A 20,299-nucleotide genomic window follows, 5' to 3' on the forward strand; every position below is an offset into this window, starting at 1 on the left:
ATAAGCTTCCCACTTGCGCTTGTTCCCCGCCGGTATTCTGTCATTTATTATTCATAAACACACTCACACTTTATATCCCTATTACTTTATTACACTTATATATATATACAGTATTTATCAATAAATTTCCTTCAGTAATAGTAGCTTATATTCATTCTCATTCAGTAAACTAGCGTAGAGAGCAAAGCTTTGACTGTCACTACTCCAAGTATTTGTACTCATATTCTTATATTAGTAATTAATTACATTTCTACTGTATGTTATTTACACTATGTTATACACTGTCACATCCAGTAAATAAGGGCTCCTTTCCCTTGGAGCCAGGATGAACTTGGGACACTGAAGCACTCGTAGTTTATCACCATTTCCTCCACTGGCTCATCACATGATTCACCAGAAAGATTGTAGTCACTGTCCATCATTATCATGGATAAATCAGCCAGTTCATGTTCCACAGCAGAGTCATTTAGTCCTTTACCCCTTCCCACACGAGGTTTAGTAGGGGTAGAGGTCACAGGGCCCTCTAGAAGCGGCGGAAATGGAGGGGTGCGAGTGCTACGTGCTTTCATTTCAAGAAACAACGCTGAACTAAATGACGAGGCGGATATGGGGTCCCCAAGGGTTGACAACGTCAGCGAGGTGACAGCTGCTAATTTATATGCTGTGAAATGATTGGCAGGAAATTAGGTAGTTCCAGGTGAATGTAAATATCACTTAGGCTTCTCCCTTCCTTTCTTATATATATTTTTATTACGAGAACAGATTATACGGCATATTTCAAGGGGAAGTTACCAGGCAAAATTAGCGAACAAGTGCACGTGGGGTGTTGCCAGGTGATAATTAGCCAATTCCAGGTGTATGGCATTATCAGTTACTTTATTTTTTTTTTGGTATCGGTATATATTATTTTGTATAAGAAGAGGGCATAGGGCTTATTTCAATGGATGAAATCAGTGGAAAATTCCAGGGAAGATTTGCTTAGTGCAGTGCGGCCAGGCAGCCGAGAGGAGAGGGTAATGGAGGGGAGGTAGGGAGGGGAGTCAAGAACGGGGATAAATAGCTAAATTGTCAACAATGGATGGGACTACAGATGACATTAGCAGTGCTGACTATTGTTGGATACTGGCAGGACTGATAGATGATACAAGCCACCACTTGAAAGCCCGGGAGAATTCAAAATAACACAGAATCGCAAAAGCAACGCCCCGTGGTTAAGGGGTTAAGGACCTTAACCCAGCCTAACTTTGAAAGCCACATAAAAAACTCCCTACCAGACATGCATAGCACCTATTTAAACCTATTTAAGACCCTATTCACACCAATAATAGACATAAAGCATGAAATATATGAAAAGGAACCAAAGAATGAGGAATTAGAAGTGACTGTACCTCAGCCAGGGTACTTACAGCACGTTTGTGGCCAGCTTTTCCAAGGTTTTGGCAGTGGTGAAAATGCTTTTGAAGCACGTACAGTAATCCAGTGCTGTGCTGCACTTAGTTCTTTGCACTGTGAGTTATAATTCTTTAACACTGCACACTGTTCGTAACTGCACCACGCCAGTTTCAACCGCCAGTTTGCACTCCACAGTTAATCCTTTGCATTCTAAATTCTAATTTCTTAATGCTGCACAACACTGTAAATTCCCGTGTGGTCTAGTGGCGAGGTATTGCAGTTTATTCACTGTTTATTCACAAAAAATGGGCATGTGTGGCTTCCATTGCGGTAGGCATCTACTTGCCATCAAAATTAGGCAGTAACTGTTGGAGTGGTTACAGGGAAACAGAATTGCCAGATCGCAACGGCCACATTACCAAACTCCTCAATTTTCATTATCAATTTTAAATTTAACTTTTCATTACCAATTCATAAAGCTAGCATTTATTCTTCATTAATTATATATACAAGTGAAAATACATGTAAGCACTCTCCTTATAATTAACAGCATGGTGATTATTTTCACGCCATGTTGGCCAGCAGATTAATCAGAGAGAGCAAAACAATCCACCATCTCCATCCTGTGTATCCTCATACATGTGAAAAATCCGTTTGATAATGCATTATTCTGATTCATTACCAAATGAATTTTTCATTACCAAATTGGCCCACATTTGGAAATGAAAAATACCAAATGGCAACCCTGACAAGGGAGGGGGGAGGGGGGAGGAAGGAAGGAAGGGGTGAAGGAGCTGTGTTGTAAACCAGCTGTTTGGTGCGCGGTAATTTCAAATTGCAGGTGGGAAAAAATTCGGATTTATTTTTTTATTTTTTTGGCCATTTTTCGGTTCCGAAGGTCCAAGCCCACAATGTCCGGTAAGTGGGATGTCCGCAAAGTGGGCATCCGGAAAGTATGGGGATTACTGTATACTGTATATATATCTTACCAGACACCACAATCCCATAAGGGGTGGCCATTTGACTTTGAGTTATTTGTTTTACGGGGAGGGGCACTAACCCTCCACCAACCCACTAGCTGACACGTAGGGAGCACGTATGGTTTGGTTATATGGTTACCATCCAACATTGTCAATGGTTTCTTAGCTAACAGGAAACCATTTGGCTTGTCACTCAATGTAAAGCCACCTGTAAAGGAAAGAAAAGCAATATGAAGTGACAGGAAAGATGGAAGAAATAGGCAAAGAGGAGGGCAGGCACAGAAAAAGAATGATAAAGGCTAAGGAAGAAGCAGGCAGCCTTACATCAAGAGAGTGGATGATGGTCGCCCACATTTATATATACAGTATATATATATATATATACAGTGACCTCTTAACTAACGCGAGTTTAAACAGCGGGTGTTTGTTTTACCACATGCAAATATTTAAGGAGGTATGTTTAACTAACAAGGGTTTATCGATTTAACGCGACTTTACACGTACGTGATGGTTTCAAAGACCAGTGCGCACCTTGGACAGTCCCGAGCTGATAGACTGTCTCAGGGACGGTTTAATTTATTCAGTTGAAAAAAAAAAAAATTAATATATTGTATCTGTTTCATTTTGGTAAATTAAGTCTTTACGTATCAGGAAGTGGTAGGTGGTGGCAACCATCATCCACTCACTTGATGTAGCGCTGCCTACTTCTTCCTTAGCCTATATCATTCTTTTTCTGTGCCTGCCCTCCTCTCTTCCCATTTCTCCCATCTTTTCTGTCACTACTTATTGCTTTTCTTTCCTTTACAGGTGGCTTTACATTGAGTGACAAGCCAAATGGTTTCCTGTAAGCCAAGAAACCATTTACAACCCTGGGTGGTAACCATGGAACCAAACCATACGTGCTCCCTACGTGTCAAGTGGGTTGGTGGAGGGTTAGTGCCCCTCCCTGTAAAACAAATAACTCAGAGTCAAATGGCCACCCCGTACGGGATTATGGTGTCTGGCAATAGATAGATAGATAGATAGACATATCAGGACAGCAGAGTGAGGAGGGAGAGCAGAGAGAAGAGGGGGAGCGGCGGGAGGTGGGGGAGGGCTGGAGGTGGGGGAGCAGGGTGAGGAGGGACAGCAGCAGACGACAAGTGATGCATAGATGAAGTGATGCAGTGTGTTGTTATTGTTTGTGACCTACTTACCGTAATGAAAATGTTGCTTTTACTGTACTGTTTCTATGACCTACTAATGCATTAATAATGTTGAGGAACTTTCACAATGCTGTGAAAGAAGCAAAATTGAAAGAAAATCCACGTAAAAAAATGAAAAAAGTACTGTATGTATTTGGGGAGAAGTAAACAACGCTTCAGCCCAACTAAGGCTCACATGTTCTTTACTTTTCCCCAAATATACTGTTGTTTTTTAAGTGAATTTTCTTTCAAATTAATATTATTGCTTTTAAGTTTAGAGTAGCATAACTCTTCCTAAATGGGTAGACTTTCCCAGAGTCCAGGAACATAACCCACAATATTGCCACTGTTTCTTATGGGAAAATTATGTTTAAATAACGCATTTTTTGATAATGCGACATCTCCAGAAACATAACCCACATGTTACTTGAGAAGCTATTGTATATATATACTGTATAAATATATATATATACAGTATACACTGTATATATATATATATATATATATATATATATATATATATATATATATTGCCAGACGCCTCAATCCCGTTTGGGGTAGCCACAAACAAATCACCTCCACGTTGCCCAGTCCCCCGTCATTTCACTGCCCTGCTCCCAAATCACACCCCCCTCTCTCATATACCTCTCTACCCCATCCATCCATCTCCTCCTCGGCCTCCCCCTCCCTCTTCCCCCTCCATCTCATTCACATACACTCTCTTCATCAGTCTTTCACCCTCCATCCTCTCCACATGGCCAAACCACCTCAGTGTGTTCCTCATAATGCTTCCTATCACATCCACATCCACACCACAACACTCCTTTATATCTTCATTCGTCAGCCTGTCTCTCCATGTGACTCCACAGGCACCTCTTAAATAACTCATTTCCACTGCTCTCACTCTTGACTTGTGTCCTTCCAACAACGTCCAAGCTTCACTTCCGTACGTTATAGTTGGTATCACAATACTGTCATGTAGTAACTTTTTCACTTCCATGCTCACTTCCCTGTTTCTTATCACTGCTTTCAAGGAACCAACAACCTTTCTTCCCTGCTGTACCCTTTCAAGCACTTCACCCTCCAAACCTCCATCCTTACTCATCACACTACCCAAGTACAGTACTTAAATGTACTCACATTTTCCAATTCCTCACCATCCAACCTCGCTGTACATTCACTGACTTCACCTCTCTCAAAGACCATCACTTTACTCTTCCCTACATTCACTTTTAGATTCCGTTTCTTACACACTCTCCCAAACTCATCCACCAAGCCTTGCAGCTCACCTTCGTCTTCACTCAACAACACAGTATCATCTGCAAACAACAGTACAGGGAGTTTCCAAACATTATCCTCTCTCACCAGGGCCACTCCAACATCCACTACCCTACCTTGTACCTCTTTTATTTCCCCATCCATTTACAGATTGAACAAGCATGGAGACATGACACATCCCTGTTTCAACCCAACTTTCAAAGAGAAAAATTCACTTAGTTCACCATCCACACGCACTGCAGCCTTAGCACCATCATACATACTCTTCACAGCATTCAACAACTTCCTATCTACTCCATATATTCTTAATACTTTCCACAATCCTTGTCTATCCACCCTGTCATATGCTTTCTCCAAATACATGAAAGCCACATACAACTTCTTTCCCTTCTCTAGAAACTTTTCCACTAAAGATCTAAGAATGAATATCTGATCTACACAACCTCTTCCCTTCCTAAAGCCTCCCATACTGTATGTATATACAGTAATCCCTCTACTATCCGATGCAACAGAGCCAAAAGCATGTCCTCAAAGTGGTCCCATCCAGAAAGTGGGCCCCAGCCTCCTGGACCTGTTCGTATGGACCCTAGCCTACCCTGACTCAGAAAAACACCTATACAACTCCCTACTGGACATGCATAGCACCTATTTAAGACCCAATTCACACCAATAAGGGACATAATAGACTGAAATAAATGCAAAAAAAACAAACAGAGAATGAGGTTTTAGATGTGAGTTTATACAATATTAAACATTCTGGGTACTTGCAACAAGTCCCTGGCTCCTGGACTGGTACTTATGGACCCTAACCTAGCCTAACTCAGGAAAACACCTCCCTACTGCATATGCATAGAAAGAACGGACATAAAAGGGTGAAATGAGGTTTTAGAGGTAAGTATGGAAAATAGTACAATATGAACATTCTGGGTACTTACAACAAGTCCCTGGCAATCTTGATGAATAACCCACCTCCTCTCAGACTCTGACAGTAAAAAAGAGTACCTGAAGCACCTGCAGTACACTGTACATGAAGTCATGCACTGAACTTAGTCATCTGCACTCAGAATTCCATTCTCTTAACCCCTAAAACGCGGATCGTCGCATTTGCGACGGTCGGCCCAAAGGGCAAAACGGCGGGTCGTCGCGTTTGCGATTTGAGTTAATTTTGAATAACCGTGGGCAAGCAGGCTCAAGCTGGTATTGTCTATCAGTCCCGCCACCCGTGAGCTACTTTTAGCACACTTGACCTTTGTACTACTGACCTCGGTTGTTGCCAAGTCTCATTTTTTTTACCCACGGACGCACCGATGCGCGGCCCTCCCTCGTCGTGCGATATGGCAACGCGCGGATGGCTGATACGTGTCAATCTGCGCCGTCATCTCGCAAGCACTTTTTGCTATTGGGAAACGCTTGTTTCCCCAGTTGTCACACTGTCATTTTTTCGCGCGGTTTGCCCCAGAATAGCGTCAGTCCACGCAAATCTGCCACGGTGACACCATGTCAGGCTCTAGCTCTTCTAGTTCCGTGCCTTCTAGCCCTCCGAAAAAGGGTTTTGTTACCTCTACGCCCTTCAAAACTTTACCAGTGACTACCAAGGGGCTAAGTGACTCGGCCATAGCATCAGAACTGTTGAAAGCCTCTATGGACTATGGCAGTGACATGGGTGTTTTGTCTAGCCTGGCTGAATCAGAGACACAATCGAGTGCTGATTCAGGCCCTGAAGTGATTATTTCTGTGCCGGAGGAAACTGTGACTGTGCCCAGCACCTCAACAGGGAAGGCCCCGGTGAAAAGGGGCCTCGAATATGGAAAGGGAGAAAAAAGGAAGAGGAGCGGAGACACCAGTGCACCGCCATTGTCCACTACGCCACGCCACACCACCGCAAGCCCGCCACGTTCTCCCAGCCCTCTTCTCTCGTCCTCCTCGTCTGCTGTCCTGTCTCCTGAGTCATCGGAGTCTCCATCACCACCGAGAAAGGGAAGTAGACGAGCAATGTTACGTATGAGAGGTTATCGTAGGCCTAGTGTTCGTGTCAGTAAAGTTAAGTCCCCTAGGCTAACTCCCACTAGGCAACTCAGGAGTCACGCCACCGCGGGTGACCTTGACCCAAGCGATAATGTCCCTCCCACCACCACCACCACCACCACCACAACACCAACACGGCCTGGGATAGTCTCTCCCTTACCTACTATTGCCCAGCCTGCCTCACCCACTCCCACACGACCTGCCTCACCCCCCGCCGCCCCAAGCACCTCCCAGCCTAGGCAGGGAACTTTAGATGCTTTCGTGTGGTCAGAGGGATCAGATTTTGTGCCTGAAGATCTGCCCTTTGACGAAAGTGAGTGTGGACTTCAGGCTGACTTCCCTGTGGACGACGATGGTGAATGTGTTGACTACCTGTTGGCCTTCCTTGACGACGAGGTTATGGAGCACATCTGTACCGAGACAAACAGGTACGAGGGGCAATGTGCGCCAGTTCGCGAAGAAGAAGGTGAGGCTGCGACGCCATCCATGTCGCGGATGGCATCATGGGTGCCTTTGATGATCCGCGAGCTTTTTGTATTTATTGCCTTGATGTTGCTTATGCCGCACAACTGGAAGCATAAGTTGGAAGAGTACTGGGGTTCCGACGAGCTGTGCCCAACACCCATATTCAATAAATACATGAGCCGCGATCGTTTTAGGCAGCTGATGACTTATCTTCACTTCGCGAATAATGATGAGCCTTCCCAAACTGACCCATTATGGAAAGTGAGGGGAATCCTGAACATGATCAAAGATAAGTTTACGAGGTTCTTGCGCCCTTTCAAGAAAGTCGTGATTGACGAGTCTTTGGTATTGTTCAGGCCGTCTTCGGTTCGTCCAGTACATTCCAAGCAAACGCCACCGCTTTGGAATCAAGTTTTTCGTGCTGTGCGACTGCAAGACGGGGTTCATCCTTGACTTCGTCATCTACACCGCCAGCAATGTCGACTTGGATAAGACTGACCCCCTTGGATTCTCTGGTTCTGTGGTGAAAGTGCTTTTGGAAAAGTACTTTGGCGAGAATCATGTCCTGTATACGGACAATTACTATACAGCTCCAAAACTCGCCAAGTACCTTTCTGAACACGGCGTCGGCTCCTGTGGCACTGTCAGAAGTAACAGGGCACATTACCCTGCCTTCCCAGAGGCTGAAAAGTCAAAGCGGGAGACGTGCACCTGAAGAAATCTGACAAGATGCTTGCGATCAGGTGGCATGATAAGAGAGTCGTGAACATGCTCACCACAGTACACAAGGGTGAAATGCTGGCAACAGGGAAGGTCGACAGAAGGACTGGCGAGCCTGTGATGAAGCCTGATGCTGTCATTGACTATAACGTCAATATGCGGCTGGTGGACAAGTCTGATATGATGATTGGAGAGATTGACTGTCTGAGGAAAAATCGTCGTTGGTACAGGAAGGTGTTCTTGCACTTGATTGACATGTGCATGTTGAACGCCTTCATCCTGTATAAAATCAAGAACAGGAAGCCAGCCAACTACTCTCTCAGAAGATTCTCCAAGACTTGTGTCTACCAGCTGCTTCAGCGTTACGGCCAGGTGCTTTCTACAGGTCCCAAACGCCACCCTCACACACCTCCAGACCGCCTACAGTGTATGGCCTACCTTCAGCGACACCGCCTGGAGCCACTCCCAGCCACTGCAAAGAGGGGGAAAGCACTGAGGAGGTGTCATGTGTGCAGCCACACTACCAGGCAGGAAAGAACTTTTAGGCGCACCTCCTTGCAGTGCAAAGAGTGCAAAGTTCCCCTCTGTGCTTACCCGTGTTTTTCGACTACCACAGCCTAAGTAGATTTTGAAAATAAGGGTAAAAATATTGGGAAAAATACTGAGAGTGACAGTGATAATATTGTTTAGTTTTCTTTTACGTGCTGACAGTGACAGCCTGATGAGTGTAAATTAGTGTATGTACTTGTAAAAGCACTGACAGTTACAGTGTTTTTTGTTGTAAATAATTGTACATAGTAATCATATAAGTATTGCGAGTGACAGTCACTCCAGTGTAAAAAGATAAAAGCATATTTTCCTATTCCATGTTCTGAAAGTGAAAGTTTTTTGTGTATAAAATATTATTTTTATAACACTGGACAGTGACACTGATGAATAAGGCAAAAAAAAAAAAAGATACAGTGAAAGTGAGCGATAGAAATGAAGTGCGAGTGGCCGACAGGAGCGAGAATAAAGTGCCTGCCGTAAGGCTGAATAAACTCGCGCCGCGGTGGTCTTCCTCAGTCCCAATCCACAATACTGGCAGTGATATTGATTTTTATGACCGTAATAGTGACAGGCAAACGTTTGCGAAGTCCTATGATGGAAAAAAAAGGAGTATACGTGTTTTTTGCCGAGAAAAGGCAAATGTGACAATATTGACGGGAATATCGCCACCGCGCTGCATGTCGGCAGTGCGCTCCGTCCATTTTAGCCTTATTTTCAGTTCTTATTTACAAATACGGATTCCAAACAACCTGTACGTTGTTGTATAAAGTGTACTGTGACAGATTGAGGCTGTGGTAGAAAGAAAACCGGGTTTCTGGAGGTGTGAGAGTGAAGACTTTGTTACCCAACTTTGCAAGTCTTCACAAGTCCTTTGGTAGTCAACGAAGGCTCAACATGTGGCTCAGGAGATAGCTGAATGTAAGTAATATATGCCATAAAAATTTTAATGCTCTAGGGTTAATCTATGATTTTTGGCAAATATTTTTCCACAGGTACTCAAACCCCGCTACAACCCGCCACAGGGGGGGGGGGATTGCGCGTACACAGCCACGTTTTAGGGGTTAACACTGTGCACTCTAGTCTTACTTGTGCTCCATTGCATCTTAATGAAATAAGTGTTGCACTCTGCACTTAAGTCTTTGCACTTATAAATCCATTTTCTTAAAACTACACACTCAAGTCTAATTTGCAGTCCACTGAACATCAATAAAATCAGTGTTGCACTCTGCACTTAAGTCTTTGCACTCAGAATTCTATTTTCTTAACACTATGCACTGTTTTTTTCACTGCACAACACTCTAAATTCCTGTGTGGTCTAGTGGCGAGTTCTTGCTGTTTATTCACTGTCAGAGTCTGAGAGTAGCTGATGCAGGTGGCCTAGAGGTGCGTCACTGGGTCGTGGTGATGGACTACCCACTGCAGACGACTCTGAAGAGAGGTGAAAACTCACGTCCAGTGGTGACACCACCGTGGCTGATGTGCTGGACTGTGGCTCGGAGGATGAGGGCCTGTCTTGGGGAGGCAACGACGTGGAGCCAGGGCTGGGCACAGCAGGGGTCACGGGTCTACAAGTCCCAAGGGCCCCATCTCCCTGTCGCAGTCTGGGTGTTCCAGATAGTCAAGAACAAACTCTGTGTGTTCCCAGAGTGCACTCAGCTTGGGGATGGCTGGAGTAGTGTCACGCTGAGAGGAGTCCGCATCATCGTCGCCATCCTCGTCAGAATCTTCAAGCTGGGTACTGACACCTGCAACGGAAGATGCGATCTCTATATCAGACATGGTCTGATACCCAGGATCGCCCTCGTCGTCATCCAACTACTCACACACTTCGTCCACATCAACATTGTCGCCACGCGCACATAGATGTGCATGGAAGTCATCCACGTCAAAACCTAGGAAATTGTGCTCCACATCGGTTCCAAGAAGCAGATGAGACCAACCATCTTCTAGAGTCTTGACAGGGACTTCCTTCCATGCACTGGCCCAGGTTTAGATTACAGACTTGATGTTGTAGCGGCGAAGGTTTCCAACAGTCCGCTAGCCTCGCGTGTCCTGTTCCTCCCTGCGCTCGTCCTCGTCCTCAAGAACAACCATCACTTTGTCCAGGAACTTCCTTCGGTACAGCCTCTTCGTTGCCATGATCACTCCTTGGTCCATTGGTTGGATGAGAGCAGTCGTATTAGAATAAACATGCACCTAGTGCGCCCATTCTCAGCCATCAAGTCCTTGTCGCACGGGTGGGCAGGTGCATTATCGAGGAGAAGGAGGGCCTTTACCTGGTCGCGCGGGATTCCCAGTGTCTTCATCTGGTAAGTGATGACCTCCTTGACGAAATGGCGGTGGAACCAGTCTTTGAAGATCAGGGCAGTGAACCATGCCTTCAAAGAATGGTACCAAACGACAGGAAGGACATGAATCACCCCACGAAGACAACGAGGCTGCTTTCACATGGCCAACAATAACGGGCTTAAGCCGGTGCATGCCGTTAGCATTGGCACAACACAAAGCAGATATCCATTGCTTGGACAGCTAGCGGCCAGGTACTGTACACACTTCTCCGTCTCCTCGGCTAGAGTATTCTTTGGCAAAGAGCGATAGAATAAACCAATTTTGTCAGCGTTGCAGACCTGACCGAGAGTGAGGCCCTCCCAGTCGATCAAGCCCTTCACCTTGTGCCGAAACTCCTCTATTCCATCCTTGTTGGCATCTAAAGCTTCGCCATGAGACTTACGTTTGGTAAGGCCATGTTGTAACTTGAATGTGAAGAGCCAACCCTCAGATGCCTTGAAGTCTGGGGCGTCATGAAGCCTTGCGAACTTCTCAGCAGCAGCCTGCAGCTCCGTGCCACACACCAGCACACCAACAGCACGTTGCTGTTGATACCAAATCAACGTGGAGCGGTCGACTTCAGCAAACTTGGGAGTAAACATCATCTTGCTCTCCATGTTGCGTTTGTTCTTCGACGAGAAGTCAGCCGTGTATTGCATGAGTTTGTCGCGGGATCTCTTGATATCAAACAAAGTAGATCGGGCCAAGTTGAATTCACGTAGGATGCATGAGGTTGACCATCCCGTGTCCACCTTGTCCAATATCTCCCTCTTCTTCTCCGGAGTCAAAACCGTTCTTTTCCTCTTCTCAGGCAGCGGGGCCATCATCACACACACCAACAAGAGGCAGGAGAGCAGCAGGAGAGCCTGCAGCAGGTAGGGCACCACAACAAAAGTGAGCACGTGGGCGGCCATGATGACTAGCGTGCACTCACATCAAGAGACTGACGGTAAATAGGGAGGATGCAGGGGCGCTGTAGCAGACGGCGGAAGAACTACGCACCAAAACAATGTTGGTCTGCACCATGCGAGCTGAGTTCAAACTTTGGGGAAAAAGTCGGATTTTTTTCGAATTTTTTGCGATTTTGGGAAAATGAATCTTGGGACCAAAATGTCCGATAAGTGGGGTGTCCGGAAAGTGGGTGTCCGGATAGTGCGGGGATTACTGTATACAGTAAACCCTCACTTTATCGCGGGGTTAAGTTCCAAAGGCACCCGCGATAAGCAAAAATCCGCAATGTATCGACACTACCCCTAAAATGGCTATTTATTGTCTATTAATAAGAAAAACCAGTACGGGTACTCACTGATGATGAATGTGATGAATTGAAGGTGATGATCATGAAGTTCAGTACAAGCTGTATATTAGTTGTGCAGCTCTTGAGAGGGTGCCTATGACAACATTTCTGCGGGCGGTGAGCGAAACGTAAGTGTGGGAGGTCGGTCTACCACGCACCACAAACTTAAGGGAGGAATGTCGGCGACAATTCTCCGTCAGGACAATTCCCCGTCATTTATTTACATACCAGTTTATTCAGCAAGTACAGTACACTAGTTTTTTACTTATATGAGTTATAAAATCCCCCTGAAAATTAATGATTAAAGTACAGTATTAATTAATCAATAATAAGTATATTTATAGAATGACAGGGAATCATCCATGTTTTGATGGTGAATTGTCTCTGAACCGTGTGTTTGGGGTGAGTCAACTGTTCTTACAATAAATCAGACAGAACGTAGCATACGGGACTAAACGGGAGTCAGTGTGGGCTAGTGCACCAGCCTGTGCTGAAGTGTCTCCACCTATGCTTGTGAACTGGCTCAGAACCGTATGTTTGGGGTGAATGAGTCAACTGTTCGTACAATAAAGAAGGCAGAATGTAGCATATGGGAGGCAGTGAGAGTTTGTGCACCAGACTGCTGAAGTGTCTCCACCTACGCCTATGCTTGTCAGGTAAACTGCGGTATGGCGGTGCGGTGCGGTCCTGCTCTTTTCTTTGAGGACGGCGCGTCAGCAGCAGCCAATCAGCGGCAAATAAAAATGTAAAGCGTGTTTGGATTGGCTACTGGTAAGGTTCCAGCCAATTGTGTGCCACCTACCAATGAGTCTGGGTATTTCCTCACCCCACGCCACGATTTTGCTTGTATTTTATCAAATACATTAGCCGATTTTTAATTATTATTTTAATTAATACAGCTATTAATATTTTAGAATAAATAAAGATGTAAAATACCATAAACATATCCATTTCAGAATACAGTACTGAAAATAAAGATGTAAAATATGTACTGTACCCAAAAAATAGCCGTAGTAGGCTTTGCGGAAACAACGATGAGGCGGGGTTTCCCGCAATGTAAAAATACTTAGGTTCCAATGAAAATCCCGCGATAAAGTGAACCGGCAATATCTGATCCGCATTATAGCAGGGGTTTACTGTATACAGTAATCACTCTAATATCCTAACGCCCAATAACCGAACATCCCCGCTACCCGGACATAATCGTCCTGGGATCCAACATTCCCAAAATGGTCCGAAAACCCAAAAAAATAAAAAAAAAATAAAACGATTTTTTCCCGTCCGTAATTTGAACTTACCGCGAGCGCCGCGGGAGAGCATTGTTTTCGCGCATCATTCCTCCGATGTCCAATAGAGCGCCCCTGCATCCTCCCCACTTTCCGCCTGTCTCTCGCCGCGAATGCACGCTCGTCATAATGGCTGCCCACGTGATCGCTTTTGTGGTGGTGCCCTACCTGCTGCAGGGCCTCCGGCTGCTCTCGGGCCTCCTCTTAGTGTGTGTGATGATGGCCCCGCCACCTGAGAAAAGGAAGAGAGTGGTGTTGACTCTGGAGAAGAAGTGGGAGATATTGGAGAAAGTAGATGCGGGGTGATCTTCTTCCCGCATTCTCCGCGAGTTTAACCTGGCCCGGTCTACTTTGTTCGATATCAAGAGGTCCCGAGACAAACTCATGCAGTACACGGCTGACTTCTCGTCGAGAAGCAAACGCAACGTGGAAAGGAAGGTTATGTTTACCCCCAAGTTTGCAGAAATTGACCGATCCACGTTGATTTGGTATCGACAACATGCTGCTGGTGTGATGGTACGTGGAACGAAGCTGAAGGCTGCTGCTGAGAAGTTCGCCAGGCTTCACGACGCCCTAGACTTCAAGGCATCCGAGGGTTGGCTCTTCGCGTTCAAGTTGCGGCATGGCCTTACCAACCGTAAAGCACATGGCGAAGCATTGGACGCTAACAAGGATGGAGTTGACGAGTTTCGGCACAAGGTGAAGGGCTTGATCGACAGGGAGGGCCTAACTCTCGGTCAAGTCTACAACGCTGACGAAACTGGCCTATTCTATCACTCACTGCCAATGAACACTCTAGCCAAGGAGACGGAGAAGCATGTACCTGGCTGCAAACTTTCCAAGGAACGGATATCTGCTTTGTGTTGTGCCAGTGCTAACGGCATGCACCGGCTTAAGCCCGTTGTTGTTGGCCGCGCAAAGCAGCCTCGGTGCCTTCGTGGGGTGATGGATGTCCTTCCTGTCATCTGGTACCATTCTTTGAAGGCATGGTTCACAGCTCTGATCTTCAAAGACTGGTTTCACCGTCACTTCATCAAGGAGGTCATCCATTACCAGACGAAGACACTGGGAATCCCGCGCGACCAGGTAAAGGCCCTCCTTCTACTCGACAATGCACCTGCCCACCCGTGCGACAAGGACCTAGTTACTGAAAATGGCGGTATTAGGTGCATGTTTCTGCCACCTAATATGACTGCTCTCATCCAACCAATGGACCAAGGAGTGATTGTGGCAACAAAGCACCTATACCGTCGGAAGTTCCTGGACGAGGTGATGGTTGTTCTCGAGGACGAGGACGAGCACGGGGAGGGACAGGACACACGAGGCAAGCGGACTTTGGAAAACCTTCGCCGCTACATCAAGTCTGTGCTGTACAACTGGGCTAGTGCATGGAAAGAAGTCCCTGTGAAGACTCTGGAAAATGGTTGGTCTCGTCTGCTTCTCGGAACGGATGTGGAGTACGATTTTCTAGGCTTTGACGTGGATGACTTCCATGCATGGCTACGTACGCACGGCGACGATGTAGATGTGGACGATGTTCGTGAGTGGTTGGATGACGACGAGGGCGACCCTAGGTATCAGACGTTGTCTGATATCGAGATCGCGTCTTCGGTTGTAGGTGTCAGTACCGAACTTGAAGATTCCGACGCTGAAGGCAACGATGATGCGGACTCCTCTCAGCATGACACTACTCCAGCCATCCCCAAGCTGAGCGCACTCCGGGAACATCTAGAGTTCGTCCTAGACTACCTGGAACACCTGGACTGCGACAGGGAGATGGGGCCCTTGGGACTCGTGGAGGAAGTGCGTGCTTTCAGGCAGCGCATCATCAATCGTCAGAATCGTCGGTCATTGCGTCAATCAACGATTGACAGTTTTTTCAGGCCCGTGACCCCCGCTGTGCCCAGCCCTGGCTCCACTCCGTTGCCTCCCCAAGACAGGCCCTCATGCTCCGAGCCACAGCCCAGTACATCAGCCACGGTGGAGTCACCGCTCGACGTGAGTTTGCGGCTGTCTACAGAGTCGTCTGCAGTGGGTGCACCATCACCACGACCCAGCGATGCACCCCTAGGTCGCCTGCCAGTGATACTCTCGGACTCTGACAGTGAATAAACAGCAAGAACTTCTCCACTAGACCACACGGGAATTTTGAGTGTTGTGCAGTGAAAAAAACAGTGTATTGTGTTAAGGATTTAAAGTTGTGAGAGAAAAGACTCTATAGAAACAAAATTTAACGTAAAGAGACTTGTTTGTTTTGGCTTTGGAAAATTATAAGAATGGGAGAAGTTAAAGTGCAACACTTAGTAAGTTACAATGGAGCATTATTTAGACAAAAGTGCACACTGTGAAGAGAACGGACTTCTGTGTGGTATTGACTAAGTTCAGTGCAAGACTTCAGGAATAGTGTACTGCAAGTGCTTCAGGAAATCGTTCTTACTGTCAGAGTTCGAGAGGAGGTGGTTATTCATCGAGGTGGCCAGGGACTTGCTGTAAATAGCCAGAATGTTTCATACTGTACTTTTTCCCATACTATACTTACCTCATTTCACTCTTTAATGTCATTTATTGGTGTGAATAGGGTGTTAGTAGCTATGCATGTGCAGTAGGAATGTGTTTTTCTGAGTTAGGCAACGTTAGGGTCCATAAGTACCAGAATGTTTATTAATGTATGAACATACTTCTAAACCCTCATTTTATGTTTCTTTTGCATTTATTTCAGTCATTTATGTGCCTTATTGGTGTGGTTTGGGTCTTAAATAGGTGCTTTGCATGTCCAGAGGGAGTTGTATAGGTGTTTCTCTGAGTTAGGGTCCATAAGTACAAGTTCATAAGCTGGGGCCCAATATCCGGACAAAACCAATAACCGGACCTACCTATGGCTCTATTACGTCAGATATTGGAGTGATTATTGTATATATTGTTACATAGCCTATGATTTCATCATCCTTTGTGTAATTTTAACGCTCAGTTGCTGCATGTTTGATCACGAGCGTGTTCTGCCTCAGTCCCCCCCTTCTACCGTTATAGTAGAGTAAGTCGTCCTTTCTGTTATTCAGTGCGGGATTGTCGACCGTTTGTCCCCATCGCTTCATTAGCGCGTCCTTATTACAAGTTGTATCAAGCTCTGCTAGCCCCTATATAATGAGCTCAATCTCTGCATCATGGCCACTTAGATCTGCTCCTCATTTTGTTCACATCTCTGTCCTCCCCTGTACAGATATTATTATTGTGAGTGCTCAAGAAGTCTCCAACCATCTAGCAGCTGTGTGTAATTTGAGTATAACTGTTGTTGTATTTTTTCTTGTACTGTATAGCATAAGTTTAATTTGTAGGCCTAGTGAAGTTTGTAATTTATGTAGGGTTCTTTGTCAGTCATTTTTGATAATAGTTTGTATCTGTAATTATTTATCTGGCATTCACTGAGTATTATCTGGTATCTCATTTTATCAGGGCTGACTTAGATAAATTTATTCTTGCTAATTTCGTGTTAATAGAGGCTATTGCAGTTAACCATATATTTAACCTGTTTATTTGCCATTGCATTGTCCTTATGAGTCCTGAATGTTTTGTTGTTAGTTTAAGCATTAAACTTTAACTTGTAATTTTACCTAACTCTTTTGTTTTGAACCTGGAACTTTACGGGACAGTAGTGACTCTTCGTATTCTCACTTAAAGTGTACATTATCTTTCTCTGTTCCGTAACATAAATTTGGCGACCTCATATCAGGATATTCAGGATATTATCATAAGGATATTGTTTGATATTTTGTGACTGTGATATATTCATGATGGCTACTATTTCTACACTTGATGAAGCCAGGGATTTTTTATCAAATGTGCAAACAGTGTGTGATATAGAAAACAGAACAAAGAATGAACTTAAGATTGTTGCTCAACAATTGGGATTTGTTGTTCGCTCTCATCAGTCTAAAGATCAGATTGTTGCCATGATTAATGAAAGCTTGTTCAATGTAACTCCTCCAAATGAGCAAACGCAGATTGAATTAGCTAAGTTACAGCTAGCTCTGCAGGAGTCTCGTGTGAAGGAAGCTGAATTTCAGGCAAATACTAAGCAGGCTGAGTCTCAGGCTAAGGAGGCGGAATCTCAGGCACGGATTCAGGAGGCACAGATACAGGCACAAGTTGAACTTGCTAGGATTCAGGCAGACCATGAGTATCGCATGAAACAAGGTGGAACTGGATCATCTAGCTCTGATGGTTTTGATGTGGCTAAAAATGTTAAACTTGTCCCTCCTTTTAATGAATCTGATTTAACAAAGTATTTTCAGTTGTTTGAGAGGGTAGCTACAGGTTTTAATTGGCCTAAGGAGTATTGGCCAGTACTCCTTCAAACTGTTCTCACCGGTAAAGCTCAAGTAACTTATGCATCTTTGCCTCAGGATCAATCTGATAATTATGATGTAGTTAAGAGCTTGATTCTTAAGGCCTATGAGCTTGTTCCTGAAGCCTATAGAGTAAAATTTAGGACAACTTACAAGCAAGATAAGCAATCCCATGTTGAGTATGCAAAAATCAAAGAAGATCTGTTAGAGCAGTGGTTAAATTCTAAGAATGTGGGTTCTGATTTTGGTAAATTTAAGCAGATGATTTTGCTGGAGGATTTCAAAAGGTGTATTAATAAAGATGTAAGCCTATATCTTGATGAGAAAAGAATAGATAATTTGTCTGATGCTGCAGTTTTAGCTGATGAGTATGTTCTCACTCACAAGAGATATTCTAGAGAAAAAGGGAAAGCTGAGAGTAAGTACGTTGCCTCTACTCAGAGTACAGGTAACAGGAAAGAGAATAAGGATGATGTTTCTCAGGAAGTAAATACCAGCTTCACCTCTAGATTTCAGAAAAGTAAATGTACTTATTGTAGTAAGCTTGGTCATACTACGGAGAGATGTTTCAGGAGACAGCGTGATGTGAACAAAAAGGAGTCTTTAAATATTCAGTCAATTGGTCTAGTGTCCACTCTTGAGAGTTCCCAGAATTCTTTAACTGAGTTAACTGAACCTGCTTTGAGGGGTAACTTAAATTCTCATGATGGAGCTCCTCTTTTGAGCAGTAACGTGGGTGACACTCTCAAGAGTTCATGTGCTAATTTCCTGTCTGAAGGTTTTGTCAGTCCTCTGGACAGTAATGACAGAAAATCAGTTCAAATATATCGTGATACAGGTGCTTGCCAATCCCTTATGCTGACCAGTGTTCTAGGCTCTAATGTTAATTCCTCTGATGAAACTGTAATCTTACAAGGTGTAGGGAATAATTACTTCTCTGTTCCTCTGTCCAGAGTGAATTTAGAGTCTGGTTTTGTTAATGGTTCCGTTATGGTTGGGTTGGTTGAGACACTCCCAATGTCAGGTGTAACTTTCTTACTTGGAAATGATATTGGTGGAAGTCAAGTGTGTCCAGCTCCTCAGTTGTCTAGTGAGCCAGTGGCTGTGTCCCAGGATTGTGATGTCCCTGATGTGTTCCCTGCATGTGCTGTCACTAGGGCTAAGTCTAAAGTTACTGGTGATTTAGAGGATAATGATGATGATGATGTTATCCTAGCTGACACTTTTCTTGCTAATTTGGACCACTCACCAGATGAGGCAGTACTCCGTAGTGTTGATAATTTGTCTCGTCAAGAGTTGGTTGAGTTGCAGGTTGCTGACCCTGAGTTGAAAGGTCTAGCTAACTCTGCTTACAGTGAAGAAGAGTCAGCCGGTGCTTCTACTTGTTATTATGTAAAGTCAGGAGTACTTATGAAGTGGAGACCCCAACAGCATCAGCCGACTGTGAGTGGGAAGTTGTACATCAAGTTGTCATCCCTCGTGTTTGTAGGCAGGATATCATTCGAGTGGCTCATGATTCCAGTTTGGCAGGACACCTTGGAGTGAGGAAGACTGTGGCACGCATTTTGAAACACTTCTACTGGCCAGGTATCTTCAGGGATGTTTCCTGGTATTGTAAGTCTTGTCACACCTGTCAAGTTGTGGGGAAGTGTAATCAGACCGAAAAGGTTGCACCTCTAGTTCCCATTCCTCCTTTTGAGGCGCCTTTCACCGTGTGTTGGTGGATATTGTGGGCCCTCTTCCTAAGACTTCTTCAGGATTTTCTTATGTGTTGACCATGATTGATATGGCTACTCGTTATCCTGAAGCCATTCCACTTTAGAAATATCTCAGCAAAGAACGTGGTTAAGGAAATGCTAGGGTTCTTCACAAAGTTTGGTCTGCCCAAGGAGGTACAGTCAGACCGGGGAAGTAATTTCATGTCAAACGTTTTCAAACAGTCTCTGAAAGAGTTGGGCATCTCCCAGATCACGTCTTCAGCTTACCATCCCCAGACCCAAGGAGCGTTGGAGAGATATCATCAAACACTCAAATCGATGCTCAAGAAATACTGTTTGGAACATCAGAAAGACTGGGATAAAGGTCTTCCATTCGTTGTGTTTGCTGCAAGAGAATCTCCAAATGAATCACTGGGCTTCTCACCTTTTGAACTACTGTTTGGCCATGAAGTAAGAGGACCCCTTAAGTTACTCAAGGAATGCTGGCTGTCGGAGGAAGATGACGTCAACCTGCTGGAGTATGTGATGAAGTTCAAAGAACGGCTGTCCACTGCTTTACAGCTGGCGAGAGAGAATTTAGGAGCTGCTCAGGAGAAGATGAAGACTTGGTATGATAAGAAGTCCAGGTTACGCCACTTTCAGCCAGGAGATCAGGTTTTGATTCTGCTACCAGTTCATGGGCAACCTCTTCAAGCCAAGTTTAGTGGCCCTTATTTCGTGGAGAAGAAACTCAG

Source organism: Coenobita brevimanus, chromosome 92, assembly GCF_032717465.1.
Source record: "Coenobita brevimanus isolate Jiangsu-jjx chromosome 92, ASM3271746v2, whole genome shotgun sequence".
Lineage (NCBI taxonomy): Eukaryota > Metazoa > Arthropoda > Malacostraca > Decapoda > Coenobitidae > Coenobita > Coenobita brevimanus.